Source organism: Pogona vitticeps, chromosome 3, assembly GCF_051106095.1.
Source record: "Pogona vitticeps strain Pit_001003342236 chromosome 3, PviZW2.1, whole genome shotgun sequence".
Taxonomy (NCBI): Eukaryota; Metazoa; Chordata; class Lepidosauria; order Squamata; family Agamidae; genus Pogona; species Pogona vitticeps.
Window position 1 is genome coordinate 113,174,415 of NC_135785.1, and position 19,786 is coordinate 113,194,200.

Genomic DNA, 19,786 nt, shown 5'->3' on the forward strand with positions numbered 1-19,786 from the left:
TTTCTTGGCAAAGATACTGGAGTGGCTTGCCAATTCCTGCTCCAGGTGGATTGTGTTTAGTCAGAACTCTCCACTATGACCTCTCCGCCTTGGGTGTCCCTGCATGGCATAGCCCATTACTTCTCTGAATTACTCAAGCCCCTTCGCCACAACAAGGCAGCAATCCATGAAGGGGAAGGAAATGGGCTAGGAGATTCCATGGGCTAGGAAATGAGATTAATCACAGAGGCTGAACAATTACTTTTGGAAGTACACCTTTTAAAATCCTTCAGCCAGAGTAGTCGCTTGCCATCTTTGTTTGTGAACTGTGGGAATTCAAAACAATTAGTTTTTGTGGATAAGTACAAAAATCTTGATTTCCCATGTGCATTTACCAATGTGAAAGACGCATTTAACTTAGGACATGTATCTGAATACACAGTTCAAAGAGTTTAAAATGACAAAAATATTTAAAATTAGTTCTTTGAAAGGACATTATAATTTCCTGATGGTTCTTTGAAACATCTTTCTAGAAGTGTAATATTCACAGCAACCATAGCCCAATAAGCTTAACCACCAGCAGCAGCAAGCAGCAGAAGATTCTAATAATTTAGACTTCACTTTTTCTCTTCTAATTTTTCTCAACTTTTCCTTTCTTGGAGACTGTACTTGGCTAAGCTCTCAAAAGGCTCTAGAAGATAAAATGGGATTTGATTTTCTGGAAGTGTATTAATATGCATTATATTGGAGTCTGGAAATATTCCCAGTTTCTAGTATCCACTGCTATGAATTAGTTGCTTTCTATGCACTGTTTGCAGGCAACTCTGCAAACAGATCTCACAATTTACAAATAAGCCAGGACCAAGTGCTTTCTCTATTGCAACATTTACCAACAATTTTTAATTTACAAATCTATAAGCTTTTGTCAAACTGTGGCTTCATTCATTGGCTAATGGAAAACCACACAGAAAGGCTTGTTTCTTGCCAAACATTTGGTGCAAACAGTGGCATGTTTTGCCTTGCCATAAGAGGTAGAGACTTACTTTTAAAAATAAAAGGAGATCTTGGAATTTGTACTATAACCAAATGAGCACTGGAAGCCATGCCTAAATTCTGTGTAAAACTTGGTCAACCAGATAATAGAATAATCTTGTATAGCACCATCTTCAGGTTGTTTCCTAAACTGTCCCCGTTGGCAGCTATGGAGCTCCCTTTCAGGGGAGGCTTGACTGGATGCTTCTCATTGCCCTTCTAGCAGGACAAAAAGGCCTTTTCACTCTAGCAGGCTTGCAGTTGACTTGGAATTGATGTATTTCCAAACTGTGTAAATCAACCGTATTTTAATACATATTATAGTTATTTAACTGCATTGAAACACAATAACCTTCTGAACATTTTACTTGTACTGTTTTTCATCTAGATGTTTTAACTTTGCTATGAGTCCCAATTCTGGAAGGAAGACAGAAGGGAAGTTAAACAAACAAAATAAGTTTTGAAACAGAATGCAAAATTTTCCCCAAAAGAATTTTGCCTTACCGTTACAATATAACTGAAACAACATTAGATGGAGGAATGGGGGTGGGGAAACTTTTCTCATCAATTCACTAGAACAAACCAACAGGTTTTCACAGGTACAGTGGAAGCATAAGCAGGGCGTTGGGTAAGGTGTAGTTGCTGTAAAACCACTCTGGGTTTTCCTGGACCCTTTCCAACACTTTTCATGCTGAAAAAAACAATGTGGTAACATCTGAGTTTAAGGTTGTTTGGTATATTTGATAATACTGCTCCAACTCACATGTCCACCAAAATGTATCAAATTCCACTGTAAATCACACATCAGCAAGCAACTCAATATTTTACTAGTGTAGCAGTGTCTTAAATATCCTAGATGAAATCCTGTGGTGCAATTACAGAAATAGTATAACCTTTGAAAGCAATTTCCCATTAAGTAAAGAACTCTCCATTAGACATTATAGGTTGTATATTGAGTCGTGCAACTTTGCATACAACAGAAAATGTCTATGGAGACTTTTTAACTTGCATCAATGCAAAAATCTATGCTATTTGCATTACTGTGCAACAGAATTTCAGCCAATGAAGCACAAACACATTTTCTAAAGTTCAGATGAAACACAAACTGTATTTGTTGCACATCTTAATGGAGACTTTACTGATTGTTTTTAGCACATAGAAATAAGTAGACTTATTTCTTATTAGCGTAGCAATCATGTATCTATAGCATACTACCTGAAAATGCAGGCAGAAGCTCACATGATTAAATATTCATCTAAACATTTTACTACACATAGAAAAACTTTGTATCTAAGAGAAGGATTTCAGCTTACTGTTCTTCTAATTTGTTAATTATATAGGAATACGGAAATTTATTGTAGAATAGTCCATTATAGCTTGTACTCTAAGTACCACAGTTCAAACGCAGATTTACTATCACAATAAGAACTAGACCTCTGTTGGGGGGGGGAGGGGACTGCTATATGCTATCACTCCAGGCTTTTGTCCAGTAGCCAGCCTTGTTGGAAACTTTAAGGCAGGACTTCATTTAGTAGCCACATCAAACTGTATAGAAACTATCCAGTGCTACAACTAAACAACATTTTGTACATGTTGCATATGATATAGCACTATGCATCATGAAGTTCTTTCTCTTCCAAAACAAGGAGCACACAGTTTCACAAAGAAAAATATTTGCATTTTCAAGGATGCTGGAAGCATATTAGTTATAATGAGCAAAACAAGCATTGTCCCCATGACAGCTTCACTTGACAAACTCTTGAATGCTTGACAAGAAAAAGGTCATGTTTTGTGAAATCCTTGAAAGGTCATCTAACAACAAACCACATGAATGAAATCACAAGAGTTCAGAGAGGTTAACAGAAACACCACAGGCATTAAAGTGGGTTTTCAAGATAAACAAGGTACAAAAGGGAGTGGGGGGTAGCTTATGTTTCATCATTGGAAAGGGGGATAAAACAAAGCAGTATCTAATTTACCACACATTATAATTTTAAAACTTTTTCCCCTGCACTTTGCAGTGAAAGCAAAGTATTTCTTCTCATGTTCAACAATTTTAGAACAAGAGTATCAGACAACAGAAATAAACTAAATATATATCTGAAAGTATTCTTTAATAAAGCAAGATCTACTACATCTGTAATCACAGAACTTCATGATCTTTGCCAACAACTTTGCAAGATCTTTCTGCTAAATATTTTGACCTGTTTGTCACATGCTGTTCTCCCATTAATTTTCTTTCCTTCTTATTTTCAAGAGCGCACAACAATTCTCACAGAAAAGAGTTATAAAGACTTGTTTATATAGGATAATATTGTTGGAGTATTTACAACCTTGCATACTGCCTAGAGAAGGTGTGGCTGGGAGGGACCTTTCCGGGCTGAGATGACTGTCAATCCATCCAGCACTAACCATTGTTCTTTCCCTGCCTCTGAATTCAAAGACAGCCTTGCCCCTCTACTCTGGGTTCCTTTCCCTCTATTGAGTCTGTTGCTGAAAGCAGTCATGCTTGTCAGCTTACTGTTTTACCTGTTCAATTGTAAGTAATAAAATTGTTTTATTTGAGTTATTGAGACTGTAAATATCAGTTAATGAGAAAAGGAGTGGACAGATCTGGTGAACTTTAAGCTATTCTGCTCTGTGTTTTCCTGTACCTCTGCTGCACAGCTAGAGGAATTTAATCAGAAATTCAAAACTTTACAACAAATATATCTATTGGCTCAACACAGATAGCAGTGTGATATATTACATCTACAGGCAATGGAGGGGAGAACATACTCAATCATGCTGCAGATAAGCCTACTGAAGGATTTTCTTTCAGCAATCAAACAGAATGGAGCACTTCTTCTAGTAGATGTCTATGGAAGGACCAGCATAAGCAGCAGCATTCCTTAAAGATATTTAGCTGGAATACGTTTTTGTAATTTTCTTGCGGCTTAATAGTTTCACTTCTAAAATATAAATGTTTTTACTGTTGCAACCATCAAAATAATTAATATGTATCAATATGAAATGGAATGTGCGTTCTCCCCTTTTCCATTACATGTGTCAACTATGTGCAAATAAGAAGGATTTCAAGAGTAATTTTTTCTTACTATCGTATTACTGTTTGAATTTTTAATAAATGAAAATTGTTAGCCGAGACACAGTTATGTCCACACAAACCAGCCTTTTCATTCAGAACACTATGATCCTCTCTTATGCCCTAGCCTCATACACAAAATCACATTAATTGGTATAAGCAAATAACATGAAACATATTTCTTTCTTCCTACCTGTGAATACACATCATACACAAAGCACTAAGTGCATTAACCCCAGGCCAACTTGCATCATTAAAAGAGTTTGATAAAAACAATAGCCAGTTGACTCAGCCTTCTATCCTTCCGAGGTCGGTAAAATGAGTACCCAGCTTGCTGGGGGGGCAATGTGTAGCCTGCATAATTAACTTGTAAACTGCCCAGAGAGTGCTTGAAGCACTATGGGGCGGTATATAAGCAGCACGCTTTGCCTTTTTTATTAGATTATTCAAGTATTTACAAATAATTAAATATACATTATATTTTAGAATGTTATTAAAACAGATCAAAACAAAATACCAATAATTTTAATTTTAAAACCCTACTTTGACATCCAGTCACTAACGTGTCTGAAGATAAAGGTTTTCATCTGCTTGCAGAAGGACAGCAAAGATGGGACAAGTCTGGCCTCCCATGGGAGGGAAATTCTGAGTCTAGGAGCATATGGGTATACAAATGTGTCCAATTATAGCTTTGTAGAATCCTGTGTTTGGAAATACTCAATTAGAATGAGAAAAAGTAATTATTATTATTATTATGGTAAAAGGAATCTTTTGATGGAATTGGAAGAAGAATAATCGATTTAACATGGAGGAATGGTACATGTGGAATAAGACTTACAATGATAAATTAACACATGAACGGAAAATTAGAAAAGGAATGCAAATTATTTTAAAGATATATGGATTTTTTTTTAGCACATGTCTTTTGGGAAAGGCAAAGATTATACCCAAGGATAAGAATCATTATATTTTTGAGAGAAACAGGGCATGCTAATTAAAAAGGAAATGTGGGCAGATCCCAAGAGTGGTGGGAAAAACAAGATGCATTACGTATTATGAGTTTCAGTTTGAATTTAACCTACAATTTGCTGTATCCCCGAAACATCTTTATCCCACAACCTGAACACACTCATTCATACACAACATTCATGGATGCATATTAATGCCATGAACAAAAATCAGAAGAACCCTCGATCCTCTTCCAGAAGTATGAAATCCAGTCTAAAAGTACTAGAATTCTGGACAATAAATGAAGCAGGAGGTACAAAATTAGGCCTGTTGTGGGACACAATAAAAGTAATTTAAAGAGGAATAACAATAAGGGAATCCTGTAAATTAAAAAAAATAAGAAGATAAATGTGAAAAAACTGGAAGAAGACTTGAGAAATTTTGAAATCAATTTTTTTTTTTTTTTAGAAATAGAAGAATAGAAGGATATTGGCAGAAATTCAGGCAAAGAAAAAGGAATTAGAAAACTTGGAGATAGAGAAAGTCCAGAGAGATTTTATATATATAAAGAGGAATTTTTTTTTTTGAATTTAGCGATAAAAATTCAACATTATTAGCTAAAATGTGCAAAAATAGAAGATTAAAAAACATGATTGTGGTAATTAAAGATAGAATAGGTAAGAGGTGTAATATAATGAAAGATAAATTGAAGATTTTTCAAAATTTTTATCAGAAATTATATAAAGGAAATAATGTAGTGAAAGAGAATATAGAAAACTATATAAATGAGAATTTAAAAGCTAAATTATTAGAATGTGATAAAAGAATGTAAGAAGAGATTAAAGAAGAAGAAATTGCTGAAGTTATTAATAAACTGAGAAATGGTAAAACACCAGGCCCTGATGGATTGGGTCCAGAATATTATAAACATGTTAGTTCCATTTCGATACCTAAGCTAAAAATGATTGATAATAAAATATTGGAAGGAAACATTCATTAACGATTCTTATCCCAAAACCCAACAAGGATCTAACAGATCCGGGATCCTATAGGCCTATATCTCTAATAAATCAAGATGCTAAGATTTTTACTGCTATATTAACAAATAGATTAAATAGATTTATAGCAATTTATATTAAAGAGGATCAATGTAAAGGGAAGACAAATGGATAATTTAACTAGGCGAGTTTTGAATATTATATATGAGGTAGAAAAGGAAAAACAAAGGCAACTGTTTCATCACTAGACATATTTGATTGTGTGGAATGGCCAACATTAAAGCTGCTTATGAAGAGTTGAGGATTTGGCAGAAGATTTATAGGGGTTATAGATCAATTATATTCAGACAATACTTCAGAAGTTAATGATGGTTTAACACAGTGGATTTTTCTAGGCTGAGGTACAAGACATGGCTGTCCACTTTCACCAATACTGTTCTGTATGGTTATAGAACTGTCAGCTAATGTAATAAGAAATAATGAATTAATTAAAGGATTAGGTAAAAATGATACAATTAAGATTAATTTATTTGCTGATGACTCATTATTGACCATTAAAAATCCACTAGAATGTATGGATTATATTAAAAATCATTTAGAAAAATTTGGGGAAATAACAATTTGGGCAAAAAACACAAATAATGATGTTTAATTATAATAAATATGAACAAGAAATGTTCATAAATAAATATTGTTTTAAAATGTGTAATGATATTAAATATTTAGGTATAAATATAGTTAAAGTTACTTAAAAATTAAAGGAGCAAAATTTTAATAAATTAAAAAGTGATATTAAAGATAAATTGCAGGAGTATTCTAAATTGAAACTATTGTGTTTTGGGAGAATCGCTATGATCAAAATGAAAATATTACCAAATAGCACTTTTTTATTCAGGATGCTCCCAATACAATTAGAAGAAGAATTTGCAGGGATTAATTAATTGATTTTGTAATCAAGGTAAAAAATCAAGAATAAATAAAAGATATTGGTATAAAGCTCCAAAAAATGGAGGTTTAGGTATTCCCAATATAGAAAAATTATTATATAGCAAATCAGTTAAGATTTATTGGAGATATTATGCACAACAAAGGAAGAGAAGAGAAGAGAAGAGAAGAGAAGAGAAGAGAAGAGAAGAGAAGAGGAAAGAAAGAAAGAAAGAAAGAAAGAAAGAAAGAAAGAAAGAAAGAAAGAAAGAAAGAAAGAAAGAAAGAAAGAAAGAAAGAAAGAAAGAAAGAAAGAAAGAAAGAAAGAAAGAAAAGAAAAGCAGAAAAAGAAGGTGACAAAGTTGAATCCTAGGGCTGGCACACTGGAGTCAAAGGTAGGAAGAGATTGCGGTGAGGAGGCTAGATTGAGAACAGCTCAGTCAAGCAAAAGGGAAAAACTTTCAGGAATACCTTATATCTCTCACATCAGCCATTCTCATTACTACAAGGAGACTCACCTTGCACTTTGAGAATCATATATTTAAATCATTGTTGCATGCAAAAGCACAACTCAAGAATATGCAATGAAGAAACACCCTCTTGTCCATTAGTGTTAGCTCATTTAAAAGAGAGAGACAGAAGCATGTACAATGACTGATCCAACTGACTACCAGAAACAAGACACCTCATTTTGTCTTTCTTGCCAACTATTTTAGCTTATTTGCCATGAGCACAGGGTATAATTAATATCGCACAAGGAGCCAGCATTGTCATTTTTCAAATCATTTCCCTGGAAATGTTCTACACCTCTTAATGGCCCTGCTAATGCTGTAGCTGTCATGTTTTGGACAGCTGTGTTTTTACAAGACAAACTCAGCTGCGCCATGTACCTCTCTGTAGACTTTTTAGCTCAACGGCTCAGAGGCCATGAATGCCAGCTGGTAATGGCTGCATGGAAATCTTTGATTAATTTTTTTTAACCTCTTGCTGTTGATTGGTGTTCAAATGTCACCTTCCCATTTTCTATTTCCATGCAGTTTTACTTTTCCTGGTTCTTTCCCAAGATCACCCAATAAGTGAAGGATCAAGCTAAGCAGCAAAGGAGTGGTGGTTGGGGAATCATATGCCTAATTATTCGCAGGACAACTGGTCCAGATGTGAAGAGAACACAAAGTCAGAACAGCAGGCAGGTCAGTCTTGCTTAAAATGCAGCACTGCTCAAAAGACTATGTTTGTAACTAAAGCGTTAAAAATAAATTTAATCAGTATCTGGAAAGCACCAAGTAAGGTAACCTATGGATACATCATATGCAGAGGACGAAATTGGAGGGTGGAAAATGTCCACATATTACACACTATGACTATGTACTAGGACCACACTGATTTTTTCTTTTCCTTTTTTGATGGAGAAATTATGCCATTAACAATCTGGAAACTTTACAATCCACATCTCATTTGTAACTGAGCTACACATCTCTATTTAAAAGATTAAGGAAAAACTAAAATTGACTTGTCTGCCAGCCAAAACTTAGACACTGAAATAAGGATATTAAATTTCGAATTTCTTTCAGTGGATGTCTAAGTAGGTCATTTTCGATTACTGTTCAATTACTTGGCATAGAAGTCCACAATGAATTAAAGTGTAGCCATTTTAATTTTGTTACAGAAAAACAAAGTCTTCTGCCACCTTAAAAGACTAATTAATTCACTGTGGTAGGAGCCATCATAGGCAAAAGCCTCCTTCAAAAGATGCAATGACATGTTTGTTGATTGTGGGCAAAATAACTGATGGATAAAATTAATGATGAATCCAAAGACTATATTTATAATAGGACAGGTTAAGGTTCCAAAACGTCCTGTAGATCAAACTATCACAAGTCAGCAGATCAGTGGATAGCTATATGTCATTGCAAGTTCAATAGATTCATTATGTCTGAAATTTCTGACTTGTCCACCCAAGACAAGAACATACATATAGTCAATCAAATGTTACTGGTTTCTACCTTGGCAATACCGTGGCCATTCGTCATCAAGCAACCTGAGAAAAAGAACCAGCAATATTTTCCTCTTTCATGCTGAATTTGCAAAATGCTACAGAAAAGTGGTACTCATCAACACAGAGGCAGCAGGTCTCCAGTTAGGAACCAGCCAGGCCACAGATAAGTGACATGAACAGGATGCAGCTAAAACATGCAGCCCAATTCGAAACACATACACACAGAGAGTATTCTCTTCTGCATGATTTGCTGCCATTTAACAGACAATAAACAGCAACTTTAGATTGCTAACAACATGTCATTTAAGGTTTGCTGTTGCTCAACATCAAGGAAAATCAATGCCAGCTCTACAGGGGCAGGAAAAAAACAGAGAAGTGAGCTCCATTTCAGGTCTGTTTGAACTCATTTCCTTTCTCCATGGTTGCCCCCTTGTACACCCCCTCAGGCATCCCCTCGCAGCAGGCATGACAGTTTGACACATTGACAGCTTGCATTGAATGACAACTGATTTGTACAAATTTCAAGCCTTATAAATCTACCTGTCACAACAGCAACATGAAAGAGCTTGGACTCAGCAGGTAACTTGGAAAAATCTTCCCTGACGGCACTTGCTGAAAAGCAGCAGCTTGCCTCCTACCACAAAATCCAACTATCATCCTTGTATAACTTTGAATAAAAATTCGGGTCCCATTTTCTTGCCAACAGGCTATCAATCGTCTTATTTGAAGATTAAAAAGAATGAGCATAAGGGAAACACATACATACACGTGTGCATGCATGCACACTCATTCACTCATTCACTCACTCACTCTCTCTCTCTCTCACACACACACACACACACACACAGAGAGAGAGAGAGAGAGACAGAGAGAGAGAGAGAGAGTTCTCTTTCTGCTGATATGAAAGTGGTATCACCTGTTATTGCAGGCTTTACCACACCATATTTTTCTACAGAGCTGAGAGAGAGAAAATGAGCAGAGGTTTTTAGAACATTTAAGCAATATTCCAGATTGCAAAGGTTTATGCATCCATTACACAAGAGCTACTTAGACAATGCCACTGTCTGTTAAAAGTTCAAAGGGCTTCATTTTGCTCAGTGCTGTTGCCATTTCTGAACCAAATGCAAATTTGTAAATGGCCATTTAAGAGAACTATTTTAATTCATAAGTTTATGAAGACATTAACTGCACGGCTGACCCTTCCACCCTACTCAATAAATCAGTCATTCACTAGAGAGTAAGGACAATATTTTAATATGAACTATTCATTCTGAATCTTTAACCTGGCATACAGAGACTCAATTGTCTTATTAAAAACGGCTATTTACCTGACTTTAAAGGCAGTCCCAACACCAAGGATGTCATTGGTAAATAATTTGACAATAAAGATATTTCTGTGTTTTTAGCAACACTTTTATGTTAAAACAGTGGGGAACTGTTAGTTTACCACCAAACAAAATATGCAAGAGTAGTTCCCAAAGTGTGTGTTTGTTTAAGGTTTTCAAGCAAGAGCAAGGCTGACTTTTGACAATTAGACATCAAAAGCTGCTAAGACATAAAATTATAGACATTGAATTTATTAAAAATACCATCACAACGAACTATGTCAGCGGTACAGGACATGTGATGCACACCTGAGATTCCAAGCTTAGTCCTCTGCATCTCCATTTAAACAAGTTCAAGTAGAAAATGGCCTAGATCTAGGAAAGCCCATCTTAGATTTACAATCAACAAAATCACCTTAGTGTACAATTATGCCATGTCCAGGCACTAGAAATAATGAACTGAAATTAATTACAAGGTTCTTATATGCCCCACAATCCTATTTCAGGTTCTGAGAATCCCTGGGCTCTGTTTTGCCATGAGGAAGTTTTTGGGAGCCTCAGGATTAAAGGAAAGCTTTAACAGGAAAAAATACCACCACCAAATACCACCAGCAGTCCCAATCCCATTGGCAGCAATATGGTGATTTCTGACTATTAAAGGCTGCCTTCATCATCCCAAAACTCCCAAAGGCTTCTCCAGGGCAGCCTCCATCATAACTCAATCATCCCCTGAACCTCTGTAAATCAAAGGGAATACTTGTGGCTTACACATTGCAGCATGGTGCTTTTCATCCTGCTTATTCCAAAAATCCCATCCTTAGTAGACATGCATGTAAAGTGGTGCCTTGACTTAAGACCATAGTCTGTTCCAGAAGATGGACATAACTCAAAATGGTTGTAAGTCAAAGCACCATTTCCCATAGGAATGCATTGAAATGCAATTAACCCATTAAAAAAATCACACACACAAAAAATCACTGCAAGACTCATTGGAAATGCAATTAATTCCTTCCGGCCAAAGGGGGGGGGAGGAAAAGCAATCAAGTATGCAAGACCCATCGGAAATCCATATAAACAAATGGAGCAGATCGGAAATACACAGAGAACAAGGGAAAAAGCAAGGGAAGCATGCAAGACCATCGGGAATGGGGAAAAAACCCTACAAAGCAACTAAACCACCCAAGACCCATTGCAAATGGGGGTGGAAAGCCAAAAAAGAAACAAACCCCAAAGACCCATCAGAAATGGGGGGGAACCCCTAAGCGCCAAAAGAATACCCATCAAAAATGGGGAGGAACCAAAAATCAAACAACCCCCCAAGACCCATAGGAAATGGGGAAAACACTCCAAAAAAGCAATTAACCCCCCCAAGAACCATCAGAAATGGGGAAAAACACCAAGACCCATCACAGCACAGAAACATAACCCCCCAGCTCAAAACCATAGTGCAAAACACCCAGAACAATTTTTAAAAAGCAGAAAACAGCACCTTACCTTTCCAGGCAGTCCCAAGCCTCCCTGCAAACACACACACATGCTCATGCAGAAGCCAGGCAGTCTCAATCCTCCTCCAATCGCACACTCTCTAACTGCTGGGGCGAAAGAGCTACAAAGAAGCAACCTCGTCACCACCTACAGTTAGAAATTTGAATTCCTGCCTTTTTCTGTTCGTAAATTGGAGCTCTGGTCACAAGTAGAAGCAAAATTTTGCGGACGGAGCTGGTTGCAACTCGAAATGGTCGTAAGTAGGGACGGGAAAGACAGAAGAAAAATCAAACAGTCTTGGTGAAGATAGGTTAAAGCTTTAAAACATATTTATCGGTAGAGAAAATGAGAGTGGACTATGCACATTACATATCACAACAGTTGTTAGTCCTTCCTCCTAGGCCTCCAATGCAAAATAAGGACTGGTTCTGCATCTCTGCCTTGCGCTTTCCCATACACTGTGCATGGCTGTTCTTCTTCAAGATAATTAAAGCTGAAGTAAGTTGCTTTAGAGCTGGCACTGTGGTTGCCATTTTAATCTCCCAAAAGATGAGGCAAAATACCTCTGCCTACAAGCTATAGCCTGCAACAACCTTACTTTCTGAGAAGACAATGTCCTTCCCTCTAATATTCACACTAGCATGTCACATACCTTGTAAGCAGTTGCAGGCACTTCCTTGCACTTTTTACACCTTAAGTCTAGCCACCAATTCTTAGTGCCACTAGAGAAAGAATTAGCCCCAAAGAGCAACTATGCCCCCAAACCATAGCCAAGTATGGTTGCTCCTTCTATTCTATCTCATTTAGACCCACCTAGCCCCAGAATGGTACTTCAGATTATTCAGGTGCTTAGTGAAAGGGTTTTTATAAATTAATCACTTTGTTTCTGCTGGTAGTAGGCAGCTTCACATGATGTGGGTATACGATTGTCTGCTCACAGTCTGCATTACTTCTTCCTAGTTACACAACAAATAAATAATGAGAGTTTGATTTAAACAAACAGAATGTTAATTGAGGGACCACAGTTGACATACGAGTATATGATGGGAAATGTAGGTTACAGAATGTGAATGAAAAAGATTGAAACAATAGGAACATGCAAATAAATTCATTCTGTATTTAAATAAAAAATTACTTTACAGGCTCTCAGTCTTTCTAACACACATATTCTAAGCTCTCTAGACAGACTTCTCTTAATAAATTCTAGCACAGACTACTTCTCCTAAAAGACTCTCAAGCAGACTTCCTTTTTTTATGAAAGATCTAAGATGGAATCTTAGATCTAAATCTCTGATTCTAAACTGAACTCCAAGCTGGTCACACTGATGAGACTCCTCCCCACAACTTTCTAATTATGCTAACTAATTAGCCACCAATTGTTTAACTGGCAATCAAACTTGCACACCATCCTTGCATATCCACTACCAAGGCAAACAAGGCTTTTCTCATAAAACCTTATAAAGTTAATTAAGAGTTTAAAAATGGGTGGAATCACCATATAGGCTTCCCACTCAACAGCAGAAATCCAATAGTGGAACTAACACAATCTAAGGCATCATTAACTGCAGCAATTTTTGTAAATTCAACATCTAAATAAATAAATAAAACGAACGAACGAACGAACGAACGAACGAACGAACGAACGAACGAACGAACGAACAAACAAACAAACAAACAAACAAACAAACAAACAAACAAACAAACAAACAAATACACCTGCCTCCCATCCTATGGCTCACTAAGGATCCTATTTTCCTGGTGAATTCATTGGGTGCCACACAACAGGCATAAGTCTTCAATTTCAGAAAACAGATGCCACTGGTAAAAAATATCCCAGCAGTGGCGATTCTGGAAATTAAAGACTTCCCTCCAATCCTGTGGCCCCCATTGACTTCACCAAAATGAAAGGGATAACAAGGGAGCCTGGGTGATCAGAATTATTTAATTTATATATTTAAAAAATGCTGCAGCTGATGATGTCAACAGTCTTACAAGGTCTAACTTCTCACAATGGATTTCAGGAAATAATTACAAAAAAAATTAAACTTTCAGTAGAGGGGAAACACAGTTTTATTTATTCATTATAAGTGAGACTTAATCATTTTTGTCCTTAACTTGTATTTGTTAACATGACTGAGCATTTGTTTGGTAAAGAGTGTCATACAGTGTATTTCTACATACTGTATTGATACAGTAAACTAGACGGATTCCTTACTGCTATGCAACATTTCTCAGTAGTGTAATATTCTTCTCAAAAGAGCTGTAAAATACAAATACGAAAACACCTTTTATAAAAACTAAAGCAACAAAAAACCCAACTCTGCAGAAAGAATCATACATTTGAGAATTCACTGTTATATGGTATGCTAGGATATACGGATCCCAAAAGCCACCAATCTCTTCATAAGGTTGTAAGAAAGAATCTAGCCACCTTTCACTTGTGCTTCAATCTTGATCATGTTTTTAAATTCTGCCGAAACACCTCCCCCTTCTACTACTCAAGGAGACCAACACAGCAGGACTTGGATGAACTAAACACCATGGAAGTTTTTCAAGAAAATTATCAGGCTACCACAGAATTGCCAACTTGCAATCGTGTTTCATTTATTCATCTGTCTACATTTATCTCCTACATTAATGGCTTATTATGTCAGGCCCTCTAGATAAGCCACAATACAGAAGTAGTAAAATACAAGCAGAATCAAACACAAGCAGTGCACAACAAACATGAAACAGTTTCTAGAATCAGTAGTAAAATAGATTAAAAGCTTCACAGCACTCAGTAAAACTAGCCAATTTCAGAAAGTAAGGCTTGTATGCTCACTTCTATTTTGGAATGTAAGAGAGAGAGAGAATTAAGAGTTTCTGATTCCCCTTTGAAGGTTCCAAAGCTCCATGGAGATCTATCCTATCCTGGGGAAGCCTTCGGGAGGTTGTTGGATGGAGAAGGGAGTCTGTAAGGACCCCAAATTGTCTGCAACTGAACCAGTAGTGGTATAGGAAGAGGCAGGTGTGATTTTCAAAGTTTGTAAAGATTCATATTAGCAGGTAACTTCCCCCCCCCCCGCTATTTTTTCAAAATACATTAACCTGCATAGAAAACCAACCAAAGCTCTGTTGGTTTGCTGTTCCCACCTCTAGGTTAGTGATCAAACCTGACAGTTATTACCACTGTACCAGGAGCCCCACAACACCAGCCTAAGAAATGGGCCACAACTCTGCATAATACAGACCCTGTGCATTGTAATGCACTCCCCAGAATACGCTACAGCGGTAGTTTCCAGCCATGCATCCCAGGGACATTGTTGGACTACAAGCTCCATAATTCCTTTTTGTGAATGGCCTATAACCATGAATTATGGAAGCTGTGAGCCAATGACATCCAGAGAATCAATATTGGCAACTATAATACTGCTCTACAGCAAACTGATGCTCAGTGGCAGATGTTTGAGGCATTTTGGCAGATGAATTAAACTGGAAAAGGTCCCTTGAAGATAGAAGCCACATCCCAGAAGACAACATAGATCTTTGGTTTTTTAATTCTTTAACAGTAGGCCTGATTCAAGACACTCTGCTGCCTGAGACAATGGATAAAATTGGATCCTTCCATCATTCCAAATACTGTACAGTGCTCGCTGAATCTTTGAGTCAAAGTGGAGGATACTTTTTGAAATTATTTAGAAGCAGTGCTGCCTTAAGTGATGGAAGACAATTCTTTGTCCTAGGTATGAGTTTTTTTCAGCCTCTGTATCTTGCATCCCAGCATGTTCTGCTTTTTGATTAGTAGCAGAAAACAAACACAGGCTTAATTTGTAAGTCTGATAGCTGAAGCACTTGTTTCTGAATCGCTGGCATGGTGGGATGCAGGACACAGTAATAACAGGGAATACACATTTCCCTTATTGTCTAACACTGATCATTATTTCAGTACTAGAAATAAGACAGAATTATTCACCCTATCTGAGGATAGAAAAGTAGTTTAGAGGGTGCACAACAGTGATAGATCACCCTCAGCTCAATTCTTCAGAACATTACCACTGCCCCAACATCCCACAGAACATTTTTTAGTCTGCCTCATGCTGGTGGTCACCCTGTTTAACACCAAAGTCCATGCACACCATATTTAAAGATCTCACATATGTGCATATAAGGAAAAAAGGACCTACCAGGTACACTCACAGGAATATTTGATAAGAAACTGACTGGTTATGTACAAAAGGGGGGGGGAGCACAAAAGGCCCAAATTCTAGGTTCCTGTTCTGTGGACTTGCACAAGTCAATAAATTTTTGCTGCTTGCAACTATCAGTGTTATTTGTAACTGTCAAAGGAAGGGAAATCTGTAATTGTTAAGAGAAAGGAAGCCTGTGCAAATTCCTCCCTGTGCAAAGTGAACAGTCAATCACTTTTATAAGGACAGGAACAACTGAAACTATCCATTCGTATACTTTCCTTTAGTCAACAATATTACCTTTAGTAATCTGGGGAATGTGCATCCATAAATTACAGAAAGTGTTATTGCATTGCTGAATAAACAGCAACATTTCCATCAGCAGCCGTGGCAGCCCCACAAAGGTATAACAAACAGACTCAATCATTTTCTTGTCAAGCTTTGCAATGAGTGCAGAGTTTACTGCTGGAGATAATGTTGCTTTCCTCAGCATTGTGTGCCAAACTGCAAACTGCTTATTAAAACAAAACCTCTTTTTTTTTCCCTGAGCAGTGTGAGTTGGATAATCACATACTGCACTCAAGGAAAAAAAAACACATGGGTTGATGCCCCAAAGTTAGCAATCAAGCATAAGAGTTAACATTCAATAAGTAAAAGCTGGTTGGGGAAAAAGAAGAAATAATAAATTAGCCTAAAAGGACCTGCTGGAAACAATGCCCCAGGTTGATCGATTTCCTTGTCATCCCAGACAATAGGGTAAGAATGCAAGAGTTGCCATGACGGGTCAAGACAGCGATCCATCCAACTCAGCAATCCATCTACTAGCAGTGGCCTGCCCCATGCCCCAGGGAAGTTCACAAGCAGGGCACAATGGCAATATCCATCGTCCCATCCATCCTGAGCATCTGGTAATCACAGAAAAGTGTATCTGAAAACTGAATTCCTTAGCTAGGAACCACTAACACTCATCTTACTCATGCAGGTCATCCAATCCCCTTTTCAGCAACTGAATTACAATGACAATTATGTTGCAACATGTTTCATTAGATTTAGTAACACAGTTAATAATTTACAGAGCTCATAATCTCAGCTGAGACCTGACTAACCAAAATGGCTGAATGTTTGTGGAAATTTAGAAAGCTGCACAAGAAGCCTGCCTAACAGTTGCATTCAGAGGTACACTTGTCTATACCCAATAACAAGTGGAATTTAGGATAAAACTAGATGGTGAAGGGAATGTGTACTTAACTTGATTAACAATGAACAGGATTTCCTCAGCGATACTCATATTAGCAATCACAGTAACAAATTACACTTGCATTTACCTTCCCATGACCAATTACAAAACAAAGTATGCTAAATGCAAGACAAAGACATACAGTAGGCGAGGGAAACTGTATGCTGTGGCAAAGTGACATCTCTTACAATCTGCAACAGCACCTCTTCTAAAAATGTGCTAGAAGTATCATCTATATCAGAAGTTTCCAAACTTAGATAACCCAGATGTTCTTGGACTTCCCTACCAGCTGTGCTGACTGGGGTTGCTGGGAGTTGCAGTCCAAGAGCACCTGGGTTCCTAAGGTTGGGAACCATTGATCTATAGAGATAATGTATTAAAATAAACATTGATGAACACCAGTGTTCACTCTAATTTTCCACAAGTGCTGGGTGCCCCCCCCCATGTGGAGTTACAGCCACAACTGGAACCAAATGGGTAGCAACACTGGCTGTGGGTGCATGGCACCAATGCAGTGCTGTGTGGCCATGCACCCTCACAGCTTAGCGGGAGCACTGTTGAACACTATACAGTACCTTGTTTTTTTAAAATATGAATTATGAAAATAATAATGAAGCAATTATTTCTTGCTAGAGCATTCTTTAAAGAAGGTAGAGCAAGCTAGAACTGTAAATTGTTTAAAAATCTAGTCTTAAAGCTGGTGTAGATTATTTCTGATTGAATGCTAGATGCAGCCTTATGGGGTCTTTCCAGTCTACCACACTCTTCCCAGGACATACTCCCCACAACTCAAATGTATGGATGAATTCAAGCTTATATGCACATACACACATTTATGCATGTAGATAGATATGTCCCCATGAATAAGACATTTGTTGCATTGGTCTGCCAAATTAAGTTTAGCCCTGTCCACTGCTGTCATGCAGTTTCACAATGTTACTCATAAAGAGTGAGGGCTTGTTGATACTACTGTCAAAAGAAAACAACATAGCATTATTGAACCACCAAATATAAAACCAAGTTCAATTTTGCTGAACAATAAGAAAACCTGCAACCCAAATGAACAAGCCTTTGTTGTCTCAAGAAAGCAACCTCATTAAGAAAGCCATTATTCTTGACTTTAGAAGCACTCCTGTAGAACTTTACCCCATAATTATCAAAGATCAATGAGGATAATGATTTCCAGACCCAATGCAAAGTGCTACTATTAACTTTTAAAGCCCTAAATGGCTTGAGGCCAGTCTACCTGAAGGACTGTCCCTTCCCACATGCAGCTAACCAGGCCTAAAGATCTGCTGAGGCCATCTCTGATCACTTCTACCAAATGAACTGAAGTGGGCAGTTACAAAAGAGAGGACCTTTTCAGGGATCACATTCTGTGCATATATTGCCTTTCTCAAACAGGCACAGACAACATGTACACTGTTGCTTTTTCAGCACCAATGGAAGGACCTCTTGCTTTCCCAAAACCCCAACTATTTTCAGTCTTTAAATCATGCAGTGATTTTAAAATTCTTTGTACTTATGCTATCTCCTGCTGTTGCTCTCTAGCAAAAAAACACACCAAAAACCATAATCTATAGCTAGCCCCTGTTGTGTAACAATTTTCTTCCAAAGTTTGTACCTCTTTCTCCTTTGATTTCTGCACCTGGTCCTTCTTCATCTTCTGGCTAAAATCCAGATGCAACCTGACACTTCCTGAGCAGATGAAAGCAGGAGTTCTTTTTTTTAACTCACCCAAGTGAGTTTTCTCCATTTATATTCCACAGAGAAAAATTAATAATTCCATATATTATTCCAGAGATTACTACTCTTATTACGACTTTACAATTGTGAAACATCTATCGATTATGATGCATCATCTCCTCATTTAACACTAAATATTCAAAGAATATTTGCCAGGGATGTGGTGGCGCTGCGGGTTAAACCACAGAAGCCACTGTGCTGCAAGGTCAGAAGACCTGCAGTCATAAGATCAAATCCACACAATGGAGTGAGCTCCTGTCGCTTGTCCCAACTCCTGTCAACCTAGCAGTTCAAAAGTAAAAATGTGACTAGATAAATAGGTACCACCACAGTGGGAAGGCAATGGTGTTCCGTGTCTAGTCGCACCGGCCACATGACCACAGAAACTGTCTTCAGACAAACACTGGCTCTAAGGCTTGGAGACGGGGATGAGCACCGTGCCCTAGAGTCAGACACAACTGGACTAAATGTCAAGGGGAACCTTTACCTTTATTCAAAGAATAGGAAGCTTTTGAATAAATATGTTCAAATTTATTTTAAATTCAGGTGTAATTTTTGTACCTTCCTCAATGCACACGATCTCACATACTAAATGGAGGTCTGGTCTTTCCCAATATAGCTAGCTGTCAGTATATGTCGACACTAATACAGAAGAATGAGGACAAAAAGGATCCTAAAGCAATCTATGCAAAGGATGTAGAAAAAAGAAAGTCAACTGAAAATTCAGCTTTTTCATTATTATGGATTTTTCTTAACAGCCTCCTTATTGAGGGCTACTGTGAGGTATCCTATACAGTGTATCTGGTAAAGTGAGGCAGCCATCTTCAGTGGCAGATCTTTTGTGTTGGGACAGCATTTGCTCATG

General features: G+C 37.4%; 1 protein-coding gene across 1 annotated transcript in view; it reads right to left on the reverse strand.

Moving 5' to 3' along the window:
- Positions 1 to 19,786, reverse strand: part of LRMDA (leucine rich melanocyte differentiation associated) — a 1,005,591-nt gene that overhangs the window by 874,064 nt on the left and 111,741 nt on the right. The gene's annotated exons all lie outside the window — the stretch shown is intronic.